This window comes from Dromiciops gliroides, chromosome 1 (assembly GCF_019393635.1).
Source record: "Dromiciops gliroides isolate mDroGli1 chromosome 1, mDroGli1.pri, whole genome shotgun sequence".
In the NCBI taxonomy this organism is placed as follows: Eukaryota; Metazoa; Chordata; class Mammalia; order Microbiotheria; family Microbiotheriidae; genus Dromiciops; species Dromiciops gliroides.
Window position 1 is genome coordinate 286,879,441 of NC_057861.1, and position 10,583 is coordinate 286,890,023.

Here is a 10,583-nt window from a genome sequence, read left to right on the forward strand (position 1 = left end):
GGTAATTCATATATAATATTTCTGCATTCTTTAACCTATTCATTGATTTTTCATGTTAGAGCTTTTTTTTTTTTAGGGGCAAAGAGGGTTAAGTGACTTGCCCAGGGTCACACAGTTAGCAAGTGTCTGAGGCTGGATTTGAACTCAGGTCCTCCTGAATCCAGGGCTAATGCTTTATCCACTGCACTACCTAGCTGCCCCCCATGTTAGAGCATTTTAATATTTCTCAATGAAGAGTATGTAAAATATTCAGCTTAAAAAATATTCCAGGATATAAAGCTGAGAAGACCTTTCAACAAATTTCAAAAGTTCCAGCTAAAATGGAACTCAATATTCAATAATCAATGAGTTTACAAAAAAATTCAGCCCTTACTATGTAGCAGAAACTGTTCTAGGCACTTGAAATACAAAGAAAAATGAAAAACACTTGCCCTCAAGAAGCTTACATTCTAATATGGGGAGAAAACATGTACATAGTTATTATTAAGACATGTTAAATACAAAGTAGCCATAGAAAAGATGGTACTAGAAATTGGGGAGACTTGTAAATTACTTCTACACAAAACACATTTAAAATGATTCTTGTAGCATACTTGGGAGTCTAAGAAGCACAGTTGAGGAGGGAGAACATTCCATGAACATGGACAAACCATGCAAAGGAATAGAGTCAGGAGATAGACTGTTATGTATGAGGAATAGAAATAAGCTTGTACAACTGCATGGTAGTGTGTGCATGGTAGTAAGAAGCCTTGAAAAGATTGGAGTGGTCCAGGTCAGAAAAATCATCATAGCCCATTTAAATTGGTCAATGTGAGGGGCAGCTAGGTGACTCAGTAGATAAAGCACCGGCTTTGGATTCAGGAGGACCTGAGTTCAATTCTGACCTCAGGCACTTGATACTTACTAGCTGTGTGACCCTGGGCAAGTCACCTAACCCCCATTACCCTGAAAAAAAAAATAAATTGGTCAATGTGATTTAAATCATAACCCATTGTAGCAAATGAATAGGCTGGTTCTGGAACATTAATGTACTGAATTTATTTTTACTGTAGGAGTGAAACTGAAAATCCATAAAACAGGAAAACAAGTTGCTTTTAAAAATCCTAATCTCCACTCAAAGTTCACTTTGCTGTGCTTTTTGATTTTTGTACCTTTTGATTTTTATTATTGTAAAAATCCCACACTCAATTCCTTCTTTTTTTTCTTGATTTTTGAGTTAATCAACCAATCAAGCAAAAACTACTTATTAAGCAACTTCTGTATGCCAGATACTATGGGACTTACTAGTGATACAAAAAACAAAAACAAAATAGTCCATGCCCTCAAGAAGCTTATCTTCTATGGAGAGAAACAATATGTTAAGAACTTAATTATTTCTTCTGCTGGTGTTCTTCCAGTATTACCCATTGGTCCTTTCTCTTGATTACAAGCATAAATAAAAGCGACAGTCTGAATATTTATCTTTTTGAATGTTATAGTATCTCTTAATGATACTAGCTATTTTACATGTGTTCATGAAACACAGAAAAGTCAAATGGGAGTAGTTGTAAAGACCAATGCTTTCAGGATAATGCTACTTAGATTAGACTTGGTTGTCTAATTGTGGTACGTTCAGAGTTTTTCACTTCAAAAAACTTGGGCAGCACAGGGGCAAGGTAATTAACTTTAGTCTAACTTCATCATACTGTTTGAGAAGATGATGATTTTGAAGACTCTATATTAAGGCCCTCATTGTCTAAACAATGGTCAAAGGCAAGGTGAAGTTTTCTGCTTGGAAGGATGACATTAACTTTTCTTTGTACAAAATTGATTCTATTGCTCCTGAGAATCCTCAACTTTCTCATAGTTTGGTTCATCCTTTAACAGTTCAATTTTTATGAATTTGGGCTCCTTACATCTGTTCCTTTTCTTTCACTTAAAGCATTTTGATATTCTCATGTGTTAATCATTCATAAAAATGATCAGCTTGTTCTTGTTTAGTTTTAGTTTTAGGGTTTTTTTTTGGGGGGGGGGTGAGGCAATTGGGGTTAAGTGACTTGACCAGGGTCATACAGCTAGTAAGTGTCAAGTGTTTGAGGCCCGATTTGAACTCAGGTCCTCTTGACTCCAGGGATGGTCTTTATCTACTGCTTCACCTAGCTGTCCCTCTTGTTTAGTTTTAAGAGGAATCTACCCACTGTAAAATAAGATCTAATAAAGTATTCATCATGATAACATCTGCTTTCTACCATAGCAGTGGAGAGTCATAGATCAAGTTGTCATGTAAAATATGACTGGAGGTTCCTCTTGGAAAAAGCAATGAAAAAGTGGGAGGATTTGGTAGGAATGCTATCTCTTCAATGGAGCTTTACTGCAACTCCCTTCTGGAGCCTCTGATTTCTAATCAGAGGAGGGGCAGATGGTAAAGAGGAACCAAGAGCCAAGGAAATGGAGAGAAGGCAATGGCAGTAACTTTTGAGCAGTAGAGTTGGTTATCTTTTCCAAATCAGTGATTAGATCAATAAATATCAAGTGTCTGCTTCATGTCAGGCATTGTGATAGGCTTATAATGTTTAAACGTTGATCGTCTCTATGTTAGCTGAATAAGAGGAGGCAAACAGCATGGAAAAGAGGAAATAGTGCTGAACATGAAATGTGTGGGTTCATTTCTAGCTGGGCTATTTCCTAGTGGTAGCAAGGTGGCACAGTAAATAGAATGTTGTACCTGTAATCAGGAAGATCTGAGTTCATATCCCATTTCAGGCATTTACTAGATATGTGACCCTGCTGTCTGACTCAGTTTCCTTAACTGTAAAGTGGGAATAATAATAGCAACTATCTCTCAGGATCATTGTAAGTATAAAATGAGACAATATTTGTAAAGCACTTAGCACAGTGCCTGGAATATAGGAGGTGCTTAAAAATTCTTCCCTCTTCCTTTCTCTGAAACTAAAGCAGGGCTTCTTACCCTGGGTTCCATGAACTTTAAAAAATTGGTTATAAATGTATTTTAGTATTCTATAATTAGCTTGCTTTGCAATTCTTCATATTTTTTGCATTTAAAGACAGTCTGATAGGGGTCCCTAGGTTTTGCTAGACTGTCAGAAGGGTCAGTTATACTTACAAGAAAAAGTTTAGAGATCACATCCTATCATCTTTTGGTATGAAATTATTTATACATATTTGACCACAGAGGTAGAAGGAACCTTGAAAATCCAGCTGATAGGAGTAATGCTATTGCCCTACCAGTACTTTACTATTTATAAAATGCGCTATGTGTATGTATGTGTTACTATTGTTGTTTTTTAGCCATTCAGTTGTGTCTGACTCTTTGTTATCCTGTGGACCATACCATCCATGAGGTTTTCTTGACAAAGATACTGGAATGGTTTGCCGTTTCCTTCTCCAGTATATTAATGCAAACAGGGTTAAGTGACTTGCCCAGGTTCCCACAGCTAGTAAATTTCTGAGTCCAGATTTGAACTCAGGAAGATGAGCCTTTCTGACACTAGACCTGACAGCATCAACTGTGCCCCCTAGCTGCCCCAGGTTTCCCTATATTGATATAATCTATGTCTATATGCATGCATAGAGAGACAGAGAGACACATACAGAGGCACAGAAATAGAAATAGACAGCCTTATTTGATCATCACACTATTGTGAGTTAGATACTATAGTTATAATTACTTCTGTTATACAGATAATGAAAAGGCAACAGGGGACAGTTGAGTCTGAAGATAGTCAATGCAGGAAACAATGGGTAAATTATGTAGGCATGGGAAAGCAAATAAGTGACATGGCAGTTTAGTGGGTAGAGAGCTGGCCTCAGTGACAGGAAGACCTGGTTTAAATTTTGTTTCTGATACCCATTGTCTGTGTGACCCTGGGCAAGGCTCTTAATCTCTTTGTGTTCTAGACCAGAGTGTCAACTACTCAGCTGAGAGTGGCCTGTCATACATACCTATCAGATTGACTAATATGACAGAAAAGGAAAATGACAAATGTTGGAGGAGATTAGGGAAAATTAAAACACTAATGAATTGTTGTTGAAGTTGTATACTGATTCAACCATTTTGGAGTGCGATTTGAAACTATGTCCAAAGGGGCATAAAACAATACATACTCATTGGCCAAGCAATACCACATAGATCTGTATCCCAAAGAGATAAAAAACAAAAAGGAAAAAGCCCTATATATACAGAAATAATTATAGCAGCTTTTTTAGTGGTGCAAAAGGATTGGAAATTGAATGGATGTCTGTCAATTGGGGAATGGATGAACAAGTTTTTTAGATGACTAAGACAAAATACTATTCTGCTATAAGAAATGACAAAGCAGGATGCTCTCAGAAAAACCTGAAAAGATTTACATATGAACTGATGCAAAGTGAAATGAGCAGAACAAGGAGACCATTGTACACAGACTGAAGATACTTTTCCTTATTTTTCTTGATTTTTTTGTTTGTTTTTTCTTTCACAACACAACTTATAAGGAAATATGTTTTGTATGACTACACACATATAATCTATGCCAAATTGCTTGCCCTTTCAATGAAAGGGAGTGAAGGAGTAAAAGAATTTGGAACTCAAAATTTGAAAAAGAGAATGTTAAAATTGTTTTTTACATTTAATTTGGACAAAAGAAAGTATTAACTTTTAAAAGATTAATACTGCTACTCACATCTTATTCTGGTGCCTTATGGTGAGGAGGTTTTCAAAATGCAAGCTCTTGCAGATGCTACCAATATACAAATGGTTTGAACTTGAGTCTAGTCCGGGAGTAGCATCATTGCAGCATAATTTGGGGCCATAGTTAAAAAGGAGGAGGAGAAGTGAGCCTTTCTCTATAACTAGACAGTACATAGCACCTAGACTGTTCATGGGAGTAGCATTGTTGCAGCATAATTTGGGGCTATAGTTAAAAAGGAGGAGAAGAGGAAGTGAGTCTTTCTCTATACCTAGACAGTGTGGGTAAACCTAACCTTTACCCTCTGGACACCTTTCCTAGAAAGAAAATAAATGTCCCAATACAGCATTTTTTAAAAGATATGGCCTGTTCCAGTTATACAGTCAATGGAAAGAGGTGATTACCAGCCACACAGATTTCTTCCCCCAGAAGCAATGTGCCTCCATGTTAGATTATATGGACATATTCCAAAGCCTGTTGAGACATTCATTCATTTATTAATTTCTGCACGGATTAATTCAGCAAGTGTTTAATTAGGCACTGCACTGGTTTATATGGAAATTTATTGCCAATCCCCAAAGAGCTTACACTTCAATGAAATATGTACTATCCCTTTAATGTTGTGAGATTTTAGCTAGGTTTTCTAAAAGATTAACCTAGAAAAATGCAATTGCTTTTCTCCCTCCCTCCCTTTCCAGTACTGTACATTGTCACTATATTTTCTGATAACACCCCACTTTTAACATCTAACTCATTAGTTACTTCTCCATACATTTTTTTATTTTTATTTTTTAGCAACAAACATTTATTTTATTTTCCATTTACATGTAAGGGTAGTTTTCAACATTCGTTTTCATAAGATTTAGAGTTCCAAATTTTTCTCCCTCCCTCCCTCTCTTTCCTCCCCCCTCCACAAGATCGCAATCAGGTTATATATGTACAATCCACAAGTGTTCTTTCTATCAGTTCTTTCATATAGGGTGCATAGTAAGCTTCCTCCTTAGTTTCCTTGGGATTGTCTTGGATTATTGCACTGCTGAGAGTAGTTAAGTCATTCACAATTGCTCATTGAACAATACTGCTTTCACTACACACAATGTCCTCCCAGCTCTGCTCACTTCACTATACATCGATGTTCATTAGTCTTTCAAGGTTTTTCAGGGATCATCCTGTTTTGTCATTTCCTGTAGCACAAGACCATTCCACTAAATCAATAACACAGCTTTTTCCATCATTCCCTCAATTGATGGACATTCCCTTGATTCTCCAATTCATTAGCCCTCCACCAAGAGTTGCTATAAATATTTTTTGTAACAATTTTTCCCCTTTTCATTTTTTTCATGATTACTAATGCTACTGTTTCACTTCCATTCTATTCCTTCTCCATGCTATTTATTCTATTATCCATCTTCTTTCATCCTATCACTCTACAAAAGGAATTTTTCTTCTGTCTGTCCCCCCTCCCACTCTGCCCCTTCCTTCTTTTGCCCCCTCTCTCTTCATCCCCTTCCCCTCCTCTTATTACTAGACTTTTAGCTCCCTTAAGTGGGGCACTGTTTCCAGGCTGCAGTATCCCAAGCTTAAAAAATCCCAGGTGGTATGATTTAAGGAGAATCAGGTTCTTCCCTTGCCCAACCTGTTTCCTGGTCCTAGATGACCCCAGACCAACTTGCTAATCAACCAGCTTTGTGTGTCGTGGTTGTTAGCTCTAAGGAGCCAGTTCCCCTCCCCGACCTTTGCCACTGCTACTCGAGCCTACCTCCTGGTTCTCAGCAGTTGGGTAAATTCCAAGTTCTGCCTTAGCACCAGCAAAGACCCCTGTAGTCTCTCCCCTCTCCAGGGCTCAGCCCACTCACCAGACTGTGAGCTTAGTTCCAGATGACACTAGTGCTTCATTCAGCTGATTCAGAGGCTCTGGGGGCCTCCTTCTCTGTTGAGGACTTCCTGAGAGTGAATCTGTGTCAGGCTGACTGTGGGGTTGGGCTCCACTCCTGTATCAGCACAGCAATTCCCTCCTTCTGACCTTCCAAGTCGTTCTTGGTTAGAAGATGATTTCAGCACAATCTTCTGTGTCACTTCTCCATAAATTTAAATTCAGGTAAGAGGGAATAGTGGTACCAAAGCAGTTTGCTGGAAAGCAATATTTTGGGGAAAGTTTAGTATTTAAGGATCTTTTGAATCATACCAAGTTGGCAGCTGCCTACTCTGCCTATACACAGGTTTAGCCTTGATGATAGGAAATAAGTAGTCAAGAATCGTGCCTTACCTACATGGAATACATTATAACCACTTGCTCTTCTCACATTTAATTCTTTGTGCTAGGAATGTTTACCTTCTTTTCTGAATTTTTTAATCATGGTTAAACTTTCTCTAAAAATAGAATCAAAAGTGAGATTGCCAATTATCTGGGGCTCAGACTTCACATGGAGTTCTAGGCGTTTGGAAAGGGTGGCGAAAGCATTTGCTTTCTCCAGGTTTCTGTAATGCTTTTGGCTCCATGACAACTCCATTAATGTGTTAGTTCAAAGTTGTCCACCTTGCACAATTAAATTAAACATTATTTTTGCTCCCCCCCAAAAAAAAAATTGGGGCAAAGCACCCAGAGTAAGAGCTGGCAACCTGGTGGATGAGCTATGCCAGCACTAACGTAATTTATAAACACTTCATCAAACTCCAACTGTCCCTCCCCTCTCTTCAGTAATTGACAAGTGATTGGAAAAACAAGCATTAGGGTATGTGGTTTATAGTGTGGTATGCTACATGTGGGGACTTTCTAGACTTTTGTCTTCTTGTTGGGGGAGAGGGGGAGAGAGAGAGAGAGAGAGAGAGAGAGAGAGAGAGAGAGAGAGAGAGAGAGAGAGACTTGTTGATGTGCAGATGCAAATATGTGCCCAGTGCTTGCCGAGCACATCATTAAATGACTCTGCTCATTGGCTGCCCAGGATATTTGGGGGGTATTTGGCACATTTTCTCGTTATTTATTAAGTTCTGTGGAAAAATTGGCTTTCAGTTTCATTTTCTCCAATGCCAAGTGTGAGGTTGAAAGTGAGACATTACATCAACTTGTTTCCAGGCCCTTGAGAAAAAGGACCAGTCTGTATGGATGAAATTCATTTGGAAAGCCCAAGGGCAAGAGACAGATAGATGTCTAGTTCAGAATGCATTGAGAGATAATTTCAATATGTTTTATTTATTCTTTTGTTTTGCTTATTCTTCTCCTTTTTTTAAATAAAAAATTACTCTGTACTGAATGCATTCAAACTATAAAGGCATCTTGGTATCAAATTATATATTGGCATATGGTTGGGTCAAATTTTATTAGTACATTTTAGTGATCAATCACTTAAATAATAAATCAGATGCTAAATTAAGGAATCAATATATTGGTTTGTAAAAAAGATCAAAGCAAATCAGAGAGAAGGTGATAGGTATTCTATATGCTCCATTGGTATCTACATAATGTCAAAAATATGTAAAGGGGTTCAGTCGGCTCCAGGCATCGGTGGTGAAGGAGCGACTCCCTCCTCTCCTGTGGCCCTCGTTTCCTCCCTCACCCTCCCTCCCTCGCTCTCTTGCTCCTTTCCGGAACCATGGCCTCTGGGGTGGCTGTCTTAGATGGGGTGATTAAGGTGTTCAACGACACGAAGATTCACAAGTCCTCTACACCTGAGGAGGTGAAGAAGCGCAAGAAGGCCGTGCTGTTCTGCCTGAGCGAGGATAAGAAGAACATCGTGCTGGAGGAGGGCAAGGAGATTCTGGTGGGTGACGTCGGGCAGACTGTAGATGACCCCTATACTACCTTTGTCAAGATGCTGCCAGACAAGGACTGCCGCTACGCCCTCTACGATGCCACCTACGAGACCAAGGAGAGCAAGAAAGAGGACCTGGTGTTCATCTTCTAGGCCCCCGAGTGTGCCCCTCTCAAGAGCAAAATGATCTATGCGAACTCCAAGGACGCCATCAAGAAGAAACTGACAGGAATCAAACACGAATTACAAGCCAACTGTTACGAGGAAGTGAAGGACCGCTGTACCCTGGCTGAGAAACTGGGGGGCAATGCCGTGATTTCCCTGGAGGGGAAGCTCTTGTGAGTCTCCCCCCTCCAGCTCCCCTGCTGGGGCTGCCCAAGCCCAATTGGGGAGCAGGCCGCCCCCTTCCTGCCAGACCTGAGGGGCTGGGGGGATCCTAGCAGGAGCAGGGCGATCCTTCACCCATTTGCCAAACCACCCCTGACCCCTGACCTCCCTCACTTCAACCCAATGGCTCTGGCCTTCCCCAACCGCCTTTGATATTCTCATTCCTCCTGAGTTGTAGCAGACCAAGCCCCCCCCCCCCCCCCCCCCCGGGATGCCCAGATGGGGGGGGAGGCCAGTATTCTTCCTGTAATTTTTTTTTAACTGACTACCCCAGTTTTTCCCCCTTCCCGGTGCTGCCAACTTCTAACTGCGATAGTGGCTTTGTGCTTATTGTTTAGTTTTGTGTATAAATGGAATGTTGTGTAGACCCCTCCCCCACACAACCGGCTCCCCTTCCCCCTCCCCCCTCCAGTTACTCATGTGGCCAGTATAAAGGAAAGTTACAGCGCCAGTAAAGGAAAGTTCAATTAAAAAAAAGAAAGACAAATAAATAAAAGGTGAGCTGCTCTGGAAAAAAAAAATATGTAAAGGTCCTCAAAGTACTTTGGAGGATTGATGGGAGGACATGGACAAATTGCAGAGGATGAGCAGGCATGGATGATTTGCAACCTACATTATTGGATATTATATGAAAATTGATGAGCTCACAGCTCCATGGAAGTATCTAAGTATACTGATTCAGGTAGCATTTCACAGAAAGTGTTAGGTAGTAATAGGGTTATAATGTTTTGATTCCTCTCTTCTGTCATTCTACTACCGGTCTCCATGAACTTCATGCTAATTATTTTCTCTGTGCCTCATTGCCATGAAGGAAAAACTACTCATTCAAGTCAGAAAACAAACAGTTTAAAAGAAGAAGCCATTCTTAGTAGCCTAGATAACTCCTTCACATAGGACTACTCCAGATGTCAGGTCAGGAATTTGGTGATTATCATCATTTATTTAGCACCAAATTGAATGATGCTTCAAATGTGGTTTGGTAACATTAATCAAATAGAAATGCTAGCAATATAGGAGATCAGAGAGTATACTCTTTCTGGATCAGATTAGGAAGCTACTATATGAAGGAAGACTATTGGCTAAGCTTGGAGTGACCAACTGCTTGAAAGGAAGAATACTTCAAATTAGGAGAAATGAGGGGAAAAGACTAAAAACAAAACAATAAATTAAAGTGCTCTGGGGTGTGTTTGGATTATTTTATTGTATGATCCTTGGGTGTGGTGAAGTTCCTGGCTTCTCTGTGTAGGTTTCATCAGGGACTTTGACTATCATATATGACCACTGTAGCATCTGGCACTTTAGCTTCTGCGATTGTGCCTAGGCTGGATGGAGAGAGCACTGTGAACCTAGGAGAAATTTAGTCTCACAATCCCACATGTGTCAAGTGATAAGCAAATGGCCCCAGTTCCTCTCCTGCACTTAGATTACCCGTCCCCACATGTTGTTATTATGATTGTTCAAGAGCATTCTGATATATCTGTGTTAGGCCCTTTCTGGGGTGAGCTGCTATGAAGACTCAGAAGTGCATACGAAAGGGTACGCTTGTGGTGGTTTGGGTACATTAAGCAACACCTAGCTGAGCATCTGGAGTGCCATTTCCTTGATTAAGTTTACCTCTTCTGGTCATTTGGGCTGACTTTAAAAGGGAGAGAGAGAGCACAGAGGGAGAGACATAGAGACAGAGACACAGAAAGACAAATAGACAGCTACAGCAAGGCAGAGGGACAGAGAGAGACAATGGCATATGGATCGGGGAGCTAGCCTTGGAGCTAGGAAGAGT

General features: G+C 40.0%; 1 pseudogene; it reads left to right on the forward strand.

The window, feature by feature from the left end:
* Nucleotides 1–8,149: 8,149 nt before the first annotated feature.
* LOC122736168 lies at nt 8,150–8,758 on the forward strand (annotated as a pseudogene).
* The last annotated feature ends 1,825 nt before the right edge of the window (nt 8,759–10,583 follow it).